This window comes from Ursus americanus, chromosome 18, assembly GCF_024610735.1.
Source record: "Ursus americanus isolate L20-20 chromosome 18, mUrsAme1.1.p, whole genome shotgun sequence".
NCBI classification, from domain to species: Eukaryota; Metazoa; Chordata; class Mammalia; order Carnivora; family Ursidae; genus Ursus; species Ursus americanus.
Window position 1 is genome coordinate 42,795,910 of NC_142144.1, and position 14,211 is coordinate 42,810,120.

The window sequence follows — 14,211 nt, forward strand, 5'->3', positions numbered from 1 at the left end:
GATACACAGGAGCCATTTTAAGATTACAATTTGGAGCTTATAAGAGAGGTCTGGACAGAGTGTAAGTGGGAATACCCATGTTAGATGAAGGAATAAGTAAGGACAAGATCATTTAGAAGTTTGTGTAAAGTAAGCACAGGAGACCATCAAAGATACCAACCCCCAAAAGTCAGGGGTAAAAATAAGAAGGAGGTTGAAAGGAATGGCAATTTTAGGAAAGAAAAAACCAGGAAGATGCATTGTAGTAATGAAGGTATCCCTTTCAAAGACCCTTTCAAAGGGTCATGACCAGGTCCAGAAAAATAGGACTTGAAATATTCTCTTAGTATTTAGCATTTTGGAAGTTACTGGATTTTTCTAGAGCAATTTCAGTGGGTTAACAGGAGAAGAATCCAGTTTTAGAGTGAGTGTGTTTTGACGAAGTAAAAAGATAACTGTAGTGTAAACAATTCTCTCAGTCATCTTGGCAGAAGAAGAAAAGGGAGAGAATAAATTAGGGATGTTGTATGGTCATATTTATGTAAAAAGGATTTGATCTAGTGTATATAACGAAGACCAAGAGTAAGGAGTGAGACAGGTTAAAGACGCAGAAAACTGGAGAGACAATTGATGGAACAAGGGCCAAGAGGAAATTTAAAGGATAAGATTCAGGACACAGGTTGAAGGATTAACTGTAGACAAGAGGAATGACATCCTGACAAGCAGGAATGGAAGTGGGAAGGAAGGAGATAATTGCAGATGATCTTACAGGTGACGTGCAAGAAGTTGAAGAGGTGTATAATATCAGGAATACAAGCTGTAAAGGAATTATAAGGGAAAATAATAATTAATATTTATGTTTCATTTTGCTTTAAAACAGCATCTATCAAATGCTAAAGCATCGTTCCTCAACTTTATAGCTCCAATGTTTTCAAAATACGGTGAGGCAATTCTCACGTGTCTCATCCACTCTCTTCAAGTCTTACCCACATAAAAGCCTCACTCCTGTTAATTGGTTTTGGAGACATTTAGTAAAAAATTGAAATGCAGTTCCTTACTTCCACATTTATTGTGGTAATTAAAAAGATACAATCTGTTATATTTCAAAATTAAAAGTAAATTTTATATTTCACTGAAAATTGGAAGGCAATGTCATATGGTAGAATTATGAGTTATATTCTTTTGATATTCCTTTTTCAGGATATATTATATTTCAAGATAATTTCACAGTTTTAGATCTTTTTTTATAAACAGGTTGATCAATTACAGAAAGATGAGCAATGGTCTTAAACACAGAAAGAAAACAAATAAGCTACTGTAAATAGAAAGCTTTTGTATTTATATAAATTTCAGTGAGCTCATTTCTATAGAGTATCTGGGATATAAAAACTGAAAACATGTTAATCCCTCAATTATATGCAGTACAATTTAAGGAGGGTGAGGAAGAGAGAGTATGGTCACGTTTAGATTAGTTTATACCACTGATCAACAGAATCTGGAAGCAGCAAATTGCCTTTTAGACTTCCATGTGCTGTAGGGTAGATATTAACCATGCTTCTTGATTCACAAATGAGAATTGGTTTTAATCCCATCCATCTTCCAGGTAGGATGCATCTATTGGTTTATTGGTATGCAGTCCTTGAAAGAGTTACCCAACTGGGGAAAAGTAGTACTCCTCTTATAGAGGAGATCCCAGATTTGGAGGCCAGAGATCTGCATCTGTAACTTTGGACAAGTTACCTGATCATTCTATTCTGGGTCTTTATTTTCTTATCTGTAAATTAATGCCTACCTTGCAGCATTATTCATATTCAAAGTAATGAATATATAGTGTCCAACACAGACAGGATACATTAAAAAGGGGGGGGTGCTCAATGAATGTTTCTTAATAGTTACTGTCTCAGAAAAAGTTTGCAGATCCATGGATTTAGAAAGAATTGTGTCAGAAAGGGATTAAGTCCCAGAGAATTTTCTGGTGGTTAATCACTGCCCCTTAAAGTGATTGCAGAGTTCCAGAAACTGCCGGATAGATCATTGTCCTGCTGGAATAACACATCCCTTTGCTGAAGATTTAGAATTATGCTTATTTAAGTTATAGGTGCTATATACATTTCTACTACATAATTTACACAAAACTACATGTGGCATTGTTTTTCGATTTCCAAATCTTAATATATATTTTTATTGTGCAAATATATAGACTCTGGCTGTGGTAATCATGAAGAGCAAAATGGTACACACTTTTAAAAAGTTGTGTATTTTTTAGATTTCATAGTTTCAGTATGGGCACATTTCAGTTACTATGGTTTAGTTAAATAACACAGTTGTCCAGAGAACATGGTCCAAATTTTAGTTACCATGCTATATTAACTGTGAATAGTTATATAAAGTACATTGCTGCTAGCTATCCCATTGACAGATCACTGCGTAAAGATAGGCATCATGATCAGTTATAAGTCACATCACTTCTTTGAAAGTATGATGGTGACTGGTAATGTCACTTCTGTTGTTCAATTCATGCACAGACAGGAAAATGCGTAGTTGTGTTGCCTCTTTGTTTCACAGTGATAAACTCTTGTGATATTTTATAAAAATGGATAGTTGAAGTGGGAAAATGACCAAAAACATAAAAGAGCAGCATAGAAACAAAATGGTAAATCTGAATGTGAAATCTGAATTGAACATAAGTGGAACTGTGGAAGAAATAGTTGCCATTCATGGGACTCTAGGTGTGTAGCCAGAGAACTTAGGGTGATATTTTTTAACACAAATGAGGAAGGTGGTAGCAATGGAAAGGATGAGGATGTCCAAGAGAAAGTGACGCTGGCTGAAAGTCACATTAAAGAAAATCTTGGAGATATTTCACGATATTGAAAATGTGAAGGATAAAGTGCTAGAAACTTATCCAAACTTAGAAAGGCATATGGCACTTTTCCAAGGCATAGAAAAGATTCTCATTCCATATTGTGAATTCCATGGTAAGAAGGCAAGCACAATTCATAGTTTTGCAACAAAACACTTTAATTATCAATGTTTCTAGTGTTTTAAATACTAGTTACTAAGGAAATAATACTTTTGCTATTATTTTTTTCATTGCCCTGTACATTTTTAAAAGTGTTTGTTGACAAAATTTTTAACGCCAAGAAAAAAATCGTTAAGTTTTCCTATTGCTTAAAATTTCTTTGTATCTTTTCAGCTTTTCCTGTCTCACTTTTACAGTCTTGCACTACTGTGCAAGCAATAACTACTTATCAAACACTAAATGTGATGACCCACCATTTTGTATGGTCTTAGCATTTTCTGAAGTATTTCCATACATAAGGAAATGTATAAAGTATTTTGTTACCACTCATCTAAAGTACTAAGTATAGTTCTTAGTACATAGCACTTGATAAATGTCAGTTATTGGGTGCCTTCTTTCTAGCTATATGTATTTTACTCAAAATGTTGAATTCAATCAGTTTATTATTGCTTCACACTTACTGCTGTGTAATAGCAAGAAATCTACACATTTAAGAAGAATGCGTAATAATATGTAGGTCTAAGAACAGACAACTCAGTGACCAGGTTCTAGGTCAATATTTCCATTGAATAAAAATCACCAATGCTCAAGAGGGAAATTTGTGTGCAGAGACTCAAACCATTATCAAAACAGGCAATTTCAAAATGGACCAGGAAGGTAACATGAGCATGAAATATAGACATATTTCATACACCTAGGCTACGGGGCTTAGAAACTGTGATTCCTGGGAGACCTAAAGGAGAGAGATACATAATTAATACGAAATGCATCAATGGGATAATAGCAGGGCTAGAAGGTAAAGATTAAGGTAGGCCCATTTCTAGAGAAGATGGCAGTAAAACCTTTAGCAGAAGGTCGTAGGTACACAAATTCAGTTTTAATCTAATAAATGTAGCTCTTAGTAAACCCTCAAGAACAAATTATACTGCATCCAAAAATCTAATGCTAATTTGAACTTTTTAAAAGAAATGTGGTTATTTACCAAAAGTGGTGAATAAAATACTTCAAACTTCGTTACTTGATGCAATTTTTAAAAAAAAATTGTGCTGAGTTCTTACAATTGCCTTCCTTTTTTAAAAAATCTTTCTTTCCTTCTTTTAAATGAAAATTGAATAGTTTTAAAGCATCCAGAATTGCATGGGAATTTCAATAAAACTACTAATGCTAAATATAAACTGAAGATGTTGTATCAGGTGGTTATTACATACAACTTTTATGTCTTAGGTGGTATGTTTCAACCATGATATACTCAAGTGTGTATAAAAAAACAATTTAATTGAGACACTTAAATTAGGTTTTGCTTTTTCTTTTTTCCTTTTTTAAAAAAAATTCTCAAACAGACCACAAGAATGTAAGTTATATTATCATAGAGGAAAGAACAATCATATGATTATGCAACATTCAGTATAAAACTTTTGAAATGAAAGCATAAGAAGGCAATACAGAGACTTATATAGACACAGAAGAAAATAATTCCATGAGTCCTGGAGAAAGCCCCTATGAATTTTTTTTTTTTTTAATAAATGAAAGGGAAAACAAAGGGGAATAATATTTAAGTTCCTATAGAAGGCCAGATACTTCTAAGCTTTAACTCAGACCAGGGGTGGGTATTACTGTTCCCACTTCACTAATGAGTCAGAGAAGATATTTACCTTGTCCAAGGTCCTCCAGTGAGTAAGTAGGAATCTATACCCCAGTTAAAAATCAGGATTCCAAATCCACATTCTTTCTACTGATTCTTGTTGTCTACTAATATATATATATATAAACAATCAAGTGTGAGAATTGGTAACATTATTCATAATCTAAAAATAAGACAGCTTGAAAAGATGGAGATGAACAATATATATGTTTGGACAAGTTGACAACTATAAAAAATGTAATTGTTGGTGACAGACATATTTGCTAAGTAGGAGGAGGTAGGTGAAAAGTTATTTTCAGAGTTTGGTCAAAGATCTGTAGCTTTTTTTCCAAATGATTCAAAATTGTCACTAAGACAATGCTATGTCACTTTTTTCTTCCAAATATTTTGAAACTCAATGTATGCCAAAACATTTGAGTAATCCCTTCCTCACCTGTATATCATTTTTATTCCAGTACAGTTTTATGAAACTTAATTCATGACTTCAAATATTTATGTCTTTTTTATGCCTTTCTTCAAAGCCATTTTTTTCTTGGAACAATGGGTCTTGACTACATAATTCCTACACTACATATCACTGTAGCTAGTGAAGTCTTAAGTTAGGTTTTACTAAAGGGAACAATACAATTGCATGTCTCCTTGTTAGGAGATAGTGGTGAAGAAAAAGGGAAATTATAACAACACAACAAAAACTCAAGACAAATAATTTACTTGACTTGATAATACTAATGATTCAGTAGTATTGAAAATACTCTTTAAAAATTTATTTTATCTTTTGCAAACCAACTATTAGCTGAAGGAAGCTTAAAGTAAGCTATAATAATTCTTTGTGATAATACAGGGGCACGGAGAAAAATATTCATATGTACCCCTCACATCTTCAAGGCTGGTGACCTTCCAAATGCTTTCCCTATCAAAGCTGTTCCAAAGGAATAAATAATATCCTTAATAGAGTTGAATTTCCTTGTCTCTTCCTATGGTTTTCACTGTCTCCTCATTTCATTGTTCAGTAAGGATCTGTGAAGCCAAAAGTATGGAAAAGATGTGCATTCATATATGTAATGTTGTTCATGTTTCATTTGTAGAAGTGTCAAACAATAACAAATCCAGGATTTTCTTTTTGAGTAAGAAAAAGCTAATGGGGCAAAATAGCACTGAATCCCAGAAGATTACACAACATCGTGAGGATTCTAGCTGTCACTAGTGTAATGTCCTAATTAGTTTGCTGTAAGAGGTGCAGTGTGAGAGAGCTGGATCTTTATTGAAGACTGTAGCCAACTTACTTCAAGTGTAAAATTTATATTGTCTTAGGTAATAGCATCAGGCAGCAATATGAACACTGGATGTAATTTATGTCACCATTTAGAGGCTATGTGTATTGTGCTAAAGTCATATTAACAACATTCTAGCCATTCTTTACATGACAGCTCCTGTATATATTAATAACAACATTCTAGACACATTATTTTTCCCTTGAAACCCCTCCCCAGCTGCATCTTTCAGAAATTCAGTAAATAAAAATAAGGTTTACAGACTTAGGAGAATATTGGCTTTCAACATTAAATGATAGGAAAATCAAAGGGTACAGAAATTAAGATGTCTACTCAAGCAATCAGTTTACTTTTACAATAGGCTTTCCCTGCATTGCAAGGGAAAATATTGTGTTATTTTAGTTAACTGATGCCTTGATCAAATATAGCAGGAAACAAAATGTCAAAATACTTAAATATAGTATAAATATATATTTACATGCATATAAAGCACACATTATATCTATATAGGTATATACATGAAAATTTCTAGGTATTGCCGACATGCCACTGCTAATTCATGTGCTAGATGGAAAAAAAAGAGGGGGGAGAGAGAGTTATGAGAACCAAATTAAATTTTAATAGATTTTCAAACCAGAGATCAATTTGTTTAGGAATCCAATTGGTTTTATTTTTGTTTTAAATTTTAGCTCTTCTCAGTGCCTACCTACTATGTTAGGTATTGGGGATACCAAACTGAATGAGTCCAGTTCTTACCTCTTAAAGCCATAGTATGTAATTAGAAGAAATGCTATTAACAACAGCCTCGGATGGTTTCATGATATTCAGAGGCATATAAAACTAATGGTACTTTTTTCAGTGTATTTCTCTTACTTGACTATGTAACTACTTCTTAGTATGTCATTATACTTAATGTCTCATAAAGTCATTCATAGGATCCAATTTTCCTTTCTCCTCCATTACTCATCAGAAGAATTGTTCTGGCAGTGCCTGTGTGGCTCAGTCAGTTAAGTCCATCCAACTCTTGATGTAGGTCTTGATCTCAGGGTGTGAGTTCAAGCCCAGCATTGGGCTCCATGCTGGGTGTGGAGCCTACTTAAAAGAACAAAAGAAGAAGAAGAATTAATGGAACAACTAGAAGCAGAGTGGTTATCATGCTTGTAAAGATGTGTGGGTGAGGTTGGGAGGCTGAGTGAACAGAAGGGGGCCTGATGGCTGCCTGTGAGGTAAAAGCTGTGAGAGGGGTGGAAGCATCATAGAGGAGAGGGTATGTACTTTCTCCTCGTCCCTTTCTTGCCTCTTGTATTTTTGGACTCTCCCAGCAGTTAGGTAAGGTAGCACTTCACATTAACTTCTATTAAGTATGCAGCATCCAAGTTCTTAAAGATAGAACGACTTCTAAATGGAATTCTCATCTTTTTCTTTAACTGGTAGTTTGTGTGGAAGACAGTAACTAGTGATAATGACTTGAATCTTTCCCTTTTTGACTGAAAGGATCCCTGTCCATCTGAGTAGCATTCTCTCAAAAACATGGCAGCTTTAGAGCACCACTGAGTCCCAGGTCACATATTCCTTTTTACCCTTTTAGTGCTATTTGGTGTGTGTGGGGGGGAGGACTAGGCCTATATATACACGAATCATACATAAGTAAAGGAGGAGTATTTATCTTCCAAAATAGTCCACATTGTGTTGCAGTAACAAACTGAATATATTGGTGGCTTATAACAGCAAAGGTTGATTTCTTACTTTACATGTCCATTTCGGGTTCAGTTCCACATCACCCCTCTGCTGAGAGCCAAGCTGACAGAGCTGGTTTTCCTGGAAAAGTGAAAATAAAAATTTGGCAAACTATGTGCTGTCTCCTAACGCCTCTGTCTAAAAGGACATATATCACTAGGCTCAATTTGACCAACCAAAAGAAGTCATATTGCCCCCTGTGATGTCAAGGAGAAAGTAAAATTGTCCCTAAGGAGAAGCAGCAGATACTAAAAAACGATGATTAATCTGTTGCAGTGGAGATCTTCATAAAAGGTCCTATGTGCACAGATCCTCCATTATTTCTCTAACCTCACTTCCTACTGCTTGTTCATGCTGCTCCTGCCACACTCACTTCCTCCTTTTTCCTCTTCTGCAACAGGGCCTCCGCACAGGTTGCTCCTGTGACCTAGAAGACGTTCCCCCAAATATCTCCTTCAGGCCTCTGCACCAACCTCACCTTCTGCATGAGGACTTTTCTGACAACCATAAAGGGAGATGCAACCACTTCCTTGCTTTGTATTTCTGTATTGTCTAGCAGACTATGTAAGCTATTTATATTACTTATTGTCTGGCTCCCTCGCTAGAATGTTAACTGCATGAAAGCGGGATTTTTATGCAAATCTGAGCCATCATCCTCTAAAATAGGGTCTGGAATGAGGTAGACTTGCAGTAATTGGTTATTGCATGAATGAGTTCATAAATGAGTGAGGTGTTTGGTTCTCTCAGTTTTGCTGTTGTCCTGTCAGCTTAGCTGTCTTTTGCTGAGAACGAACTTTGAGATCCCCTGCTCTTCCCAACCTAGACTTCTCTCTCCCCCCAAACTTGATTTCTCCTCATCTATGTGAGACATTTTTGAGTCAAGGCAATATGGAGAACAAGTGATAAATTGGATGGTGTTTTTCAAAGTCTTTGCTGGTGAAATAGTAAGTGATTCTAGGAGAGTTATTTCAGTCATTTGAGTCTTAGGAAATGTGACAGAATGAAAAAAGTATGACGTTTACAATCAAGATATAGAATGTAAATCCCAGCCTTACCTCTTGCCAGTTTTGTTATCTTAGCAAGGTAATTTTGGTTTGGTTACATTCAGCCTTATCTGCCTTTTTTTTTTTTTTTTTTCTTAATTAGGCAAGGAAAATTATCTCTTCCAGTTACTAAGTTCTTGGCCTTAACTTCCAAACCCTCCTCTGTGTATTCTGGGCTGGGCTCTTTGCTGGGTAGATACCTATTAGGTTCTAACAACAGAGAACACTAGAGGGAGACCATGAGCCTGGAGGAAGAGGAAGGACCGGCTCCCTCCCCCAACTTCCGGTGGGCTTCCAGTCAGCCCGCAGTTCCTCTGAGTCATGCCCGCAGGACTTCTTCACCCTGACAGCAGCCATTCCTTCCAGTAACAGCCTTTGAATCCTGTTTGGCATTTCCCCAGCCTTTGCAGAACCAGCTTCATGCTGCCTCTCCCCACTCTAGACACAAGCACCAGTCAGAGCTGCCACCTCTGAGATCTGGGTCGCTGCCCCACAGGGTCCCTCTTCCCAGACTGGATCCAGCAGTCTCCTCAGGGGCAGAATTTCAGCTTCACAGGTCTCCTTCTCTAGGCTCCTGAATTGTCACAGTTGCTGTCTATTCTCTGGTTCCCTCAGCCCTGAGGGCTTATTAAGTAGCTACCTTTGTAAAATCTTGAGTTCTCTTTTTACACTTTCCAGTAGTTAACAGCTTTACACCGAGTTGAATCTTCCCATTACATTCTCTCCTGTTTTCTGTCCCCTAACATGATCCCGACTGATACACTACCTGTCCTATCAAAGTCATAGGGTTATTATGAGATAAGATGAGATCATGTCTAGGAAAACACCGTGTACAACTCAGTATTGTCTGAAAAATGAAGTGACTATATCAGAGTCCGCCATGCGGTGCGGGCGGCATGCTCCTCTCTGACAGCTTCCACGAAATGACATATAATCAAATAGCAAGTCCAAGAGTTAAAAATATTTAAGTTATCACATAATAATCCCACTCACTCATCTGTGTGAAGCAGAGGAAGCAAAATGAGACTGGCTGTTGCTGGCGCTCCTGCGCCCACGGGAGGAAGAGGTGTGCAGTCCCAAGCAGAGGGCATGTTGTTGAACAGAACACATTAATCAGTGTCTGGGGCTTGAAAAGGTAAAAATAGATCTGTGGCTACATTTCAGGCTGGAGCTACAGGGAGCTGGACTGTGGAGTGAATTATTCTGGAGGTGCTGTGCTGGGAACAGAGACAAGGCATTGAAGTAAGTGACATAACAGGAAGAGAAAGAGATGGTGGAATTGGAATGAGTTGGAGCAAATCTCTACAAAAGCAAGGCAATCTCATATTCTAGTTTATTTTTTAAAATATTTTATTTATTTACTTAACAGAGAGAGAGAGAGAGCACACAAGTAGGGGGAGGGGCAAAGGAAGAGGGAGAAGCAAGCTTGCCCCTGAGCAAGGAGCCCCATGTGGGACTCGATCCTAGGACCCCAGGATCATGACCTGAGCCGAAGGCAGTTGCTTAAACAACTGAACCACCCAGGCGCCCCTCATATTCTAGTTCAAATGATTTGTGCTGCTGCCCCTGCCTAACAAAAAAACAAGAAAATAAAAGACCCTGCAAACACTACCTTTAGTGAAGTCAGTTGTATGCCTATACCTTGTATGAATGGTTCTAAGTGTTGTCGTGTCTGTTTGGAAATCAAGATAAAGTGGCTGAAGGTCAGTACAGGGAAGACAGTATTACCCAGAAGAGGTGGAAGGTCAGGCAGTGAAAATCCTAAGGAGGAAAGAGCTGTGGGCTAAAGAGGACCAACTAGAATTTAAGGTTCATGAAAAGAGAGTAGAAACTGCTACCACCCCAGAGCTGGAGTATGGAAAGAAGCTGCCATCCGGGATGAGGCTTGTGGAGTCATATGCATCTCTCATCCGGCACAACACACATACATAATGGAGAATTGCAAAGATCCATGACATCTTATCAGTCAAATATAGAGGAGCCTCCTCTGAATTCCCAAACATGCCTCTATCTCAGTCATCTCTTGGGGAAATCCTCATAAAGAATCCAGCTTTGAAAGAAAGAAGGGAGGGAGGGAGGGAGGGAGGGAAGGAAGGAAGGAAGGAAGGAAGGAAGGAAGGAAGGAAGGAAGGAAGGAAGGAAGGAAGAAAGGAAGGAAAGAGAGGGAGGAAGGCAGGAAAGAAGAAAAAGAAAGAAAAGAAAGAAAGGGAAAGACAATTCAACTTTCTTTTTTTTTTAAAGATTTTATTTATTTATTTGAGAGAGAGAGAGACAGCCAGCAAGAGAGGGAACACAAGCAGGGAGAGTGGGAGAGGAAGAAGCAGGCTCCCAGCAGAGGAGCCCAATGTGGGGCTCGATCCCAGAACGCCAGGATCACGCCCTGAGCCCAAGGCAGACGCTTAACGACTGAGCCACCCAGGTGCCCTGACAATTCAACTTTCTAATAACTTTATCATTTGCAAGTAGAAAATGAATTTGTGGGCCATCTCTGGCTCTTGACAACTGCCCAAACAAACTCTGTCCTAGATCCTGTCAGGGAAAGTTCAGAACGTATAAATGCCAAGAAGACGTAGACGACAACCAGGTTATAAGGTTCTCTTCCATGATCCTAAATCACACATGGTAACATGGAATAGATTATTTTAACAAGAACAATAAGCATTTTACACCTGTATGACACTGCCGTTTGCTAAGTTCATGATCAGTGCCATGTCTGTAAAACAGACCAGGTAATAACTTCTGTGACCTCTGGTGGAAATCAGGACTCAGGGAAAGGTAAGTGAGTGGCCTGACATTGTGTACGTACTGACCACCAAAACTGAAATTCTCAAAGCAATAGGAGAACTACTCAGAATTTGGTTTCAGAAAAACCGTATTTCTCTATTAATGGTCTCCATAATCTTGGGAATGTCTCTAAAGTTACATGTCCTGAATTTCTTCATGAGTCAAGTGATAAATTCTACTAATAGAGTTAGTATAACATAGTGGTTGGCTTATAGACATTAGAAAAAAACAGCTAGTTTTTTTTCTCTTGCCTCTTCCATTTATTATCATGTGATCTTGAATAAGTTACATAATCTTTGAGCTTCATTTTTCTCAACTGCAGAGTACAGAAGATGAAAATCATACCTACTGTCTGGGTTTTGTTGGTGAGAATTAATGTCAGTGTATGTAAACTCTTACCGTAGTGGCTGGAACATAATAAGCATAGAATAAATGAGTAACTGTTATCAGATTTAGTATTACCTGAAAAGACTGCTGTCCAGAGTAAATACGGTAATGTACATGAAACACCTAGGGCCGTGCCTCATGCTCGTTCGCTAAACAAGGTGTAATTAGGCTTCTCGAGATATTTGGAATATTAGCAGGGGGTTCATTTGGCTTTCACTATTTCTGAGTAAGAGATAACATTTCACATCATCTTGTATTTTTGTCTTCTGGGCTTATTAGGTCAGAGAAACAGAAGGAAAAGAATACTTCACTAAACATCATGAAATTTGTGTTCAAAAACCAATTCTGTCACTTTTTAGCTGTGACAGGAGAGTAAGTTAAATTATTTCTCTGCATTGGTAGGGATCCCCAAGACAATACATTTTCATTGAGTCTTGATCTTCTTGTTTTCCTCAAGCAAATACCAATTTGTAACTTATTACAGTCACCAGATTGTTTTAATAATTAAAGTCCATAGAACTTAACTTTAAGCAGAGTAAAATAATTTTGTTATAGTGAAGTACACTGAATTTAGATACTAAGACAGTGGTTGAAAAGTAAATTTGTGGTTGGATTTAAGGGATAGAGTTTGAAAGGATTCCTGGTTTGTTTGTGTATGAGTGTCCTAGCCCACAGCTGCCTGAGTGCATTTAATGAGAGCCATGAGGATTCCCCTTTAGAATCTCTGAAGAGATGGTTCTGAGACCTTCTTTCCAGAGTAGCCTTGGGGGAGAGGATACGGACTCTAGTCCCTGCTATTTGTGGTACACCTGCTAGAACCTCAGACAGACAGGAGGGTTGTGACTGGGAACTGGAAGAGACAGAGATCTCACTCTGCAGTGACCATGAACTGCTAGGCAGTGGTCTCTAACTTCAGTTAGCTGAGCACATGCCCAGGCTGGGGAGATCTGGAATGTTCTACCTCCTTGCTGCTTTCACTTCTGCTCTAGCTTCTCAGGAAGTGTCTGCCTGCACAGCTAATTTGACTGTACGTGTTGAAAGAAAGGTTTCTAAACTTGTTACTGCAGGCAGATAACAGGAGAATGGGGAAATAAATGATGAAAAAAAACTTCAAATTACCAGTGCTTTTGAAAGGTGTGCTGGTATCCATGCCGGGCAGGGTGCGACCCACATAGAGCCTCAGACACGGGGGCCACCATTCGGCAGCAAAGCTTCTTCTCATTAGTGCACAAGGCTCCTCTCAGAGTGGAGTTGAGAACTGCCACACCCAGTCTGGCCATTTCTAGCTGCTAGCATGGGTACATTCCCACACCTCAGTTTTCTCCTGTATAAAGAGGAGTGAGAGTGGAATTAAATGAGAGGTTTTCTGTAGAGAGGTCAATTTTACTGACTTAAGGAAAGATTTTGATGAGACAGAGAAGCCAGGAGTGGAACCTATTAAGGCGGATTTGGGTTTTGTGGTGTCAGAAGTTTATACAGGGTAGGGGTATCCTCCTCCTTAAGAAAAAAGTTCAAAACTGCAAATACAAAAATCAGTACAAAAATTGATTATAATGAGAGAATAAATGCAAAGTTACAAATTGAAAGGCTCAAATACCAAATGATCACAAATCCCAGAAAACAATAAACATGTTTTTATTGGTAAACTACTTTTTCCTGACAATTTTTTGGGCTGCATTCTCTTTGTATCCTCAACAACAATTTCATAATATCACTTTCTATAGGGAAAATAGAGATAATTCAGTCATTCCCTAGCATGATTGACCACAATCTGTTTGAATTATTGATAGTCCAAATTTATAAAACGGGCCATCGCACGTAGACATGTTCACTGTTCCTAATGCTGCTCTAAGTTTGTGCCCTCCAAACACAGAAACACTGATAAATTCTACTTTGTCTGATTCCCATAAAAATTATGCTGACAAGAGAGAACTTTCATTTTTATGAGACACCAGAAGTAAATAAATCCTTCACTTAGAATCTTAAATATGTATTCATTGGAAAATTTTTCTGTAGAATAGTGTTTGATCTGTACATTCAAACTGTGTTTCTCCTCCACTAGCCTCATAGCTCCTGCGCTGAGGGTTGCAGACACTTTCTTTTCTCATTGAATCTCTGGTCCTGATACATTATCTCACATTACCAATAGGCCCTCAGAGAACTCCTGGAAGTCATTCGTATACAAGGACAGCAACCAATCATGTGACTGTACATGAAAGTGACTGCAAACTATGTCTTCATTCCTATTTGATGAAAGACAATGTATCCAACTCAACTTTCTTATATCTGGATCCTCAGAATGCCCTCAACCACTCCAGTGGCATGGGAATAGAGAAAGTCAAGAGT

At 37.8% G+C, this 14,211-nt stretch overlaps 2 long non-coding RNA genes across 11 annotated transcripts in view; one reads left to right on the forward strand and one right to left on the reverse strand.

Annotated features, from left to right (window-relative positions):
- The window catches only part of LOC123781326 (uncharacterized), a 1,008,785-nt gene that overhangs the window by 794,466 nt on the left and 200,108 nt on the right, over positions 1-14,211 (forward strand). The gene's annotated exons all lie outside the window — the stretch shown is intronic.
- Positions 6,237-9,789, reverse strand: LOC148108599 (uncharacterized). Its single transcript, XR_015727452.1, has 3 exons — positions 9,688-9,789; positions 7,661-7,732; positions 6,237-7,009 (listed from the first exon to the last, which is right to left on the reverse strand). It is a non-coding gene; the product is annotated as an uncharacterized LOC148108599 (long non-coding RNA).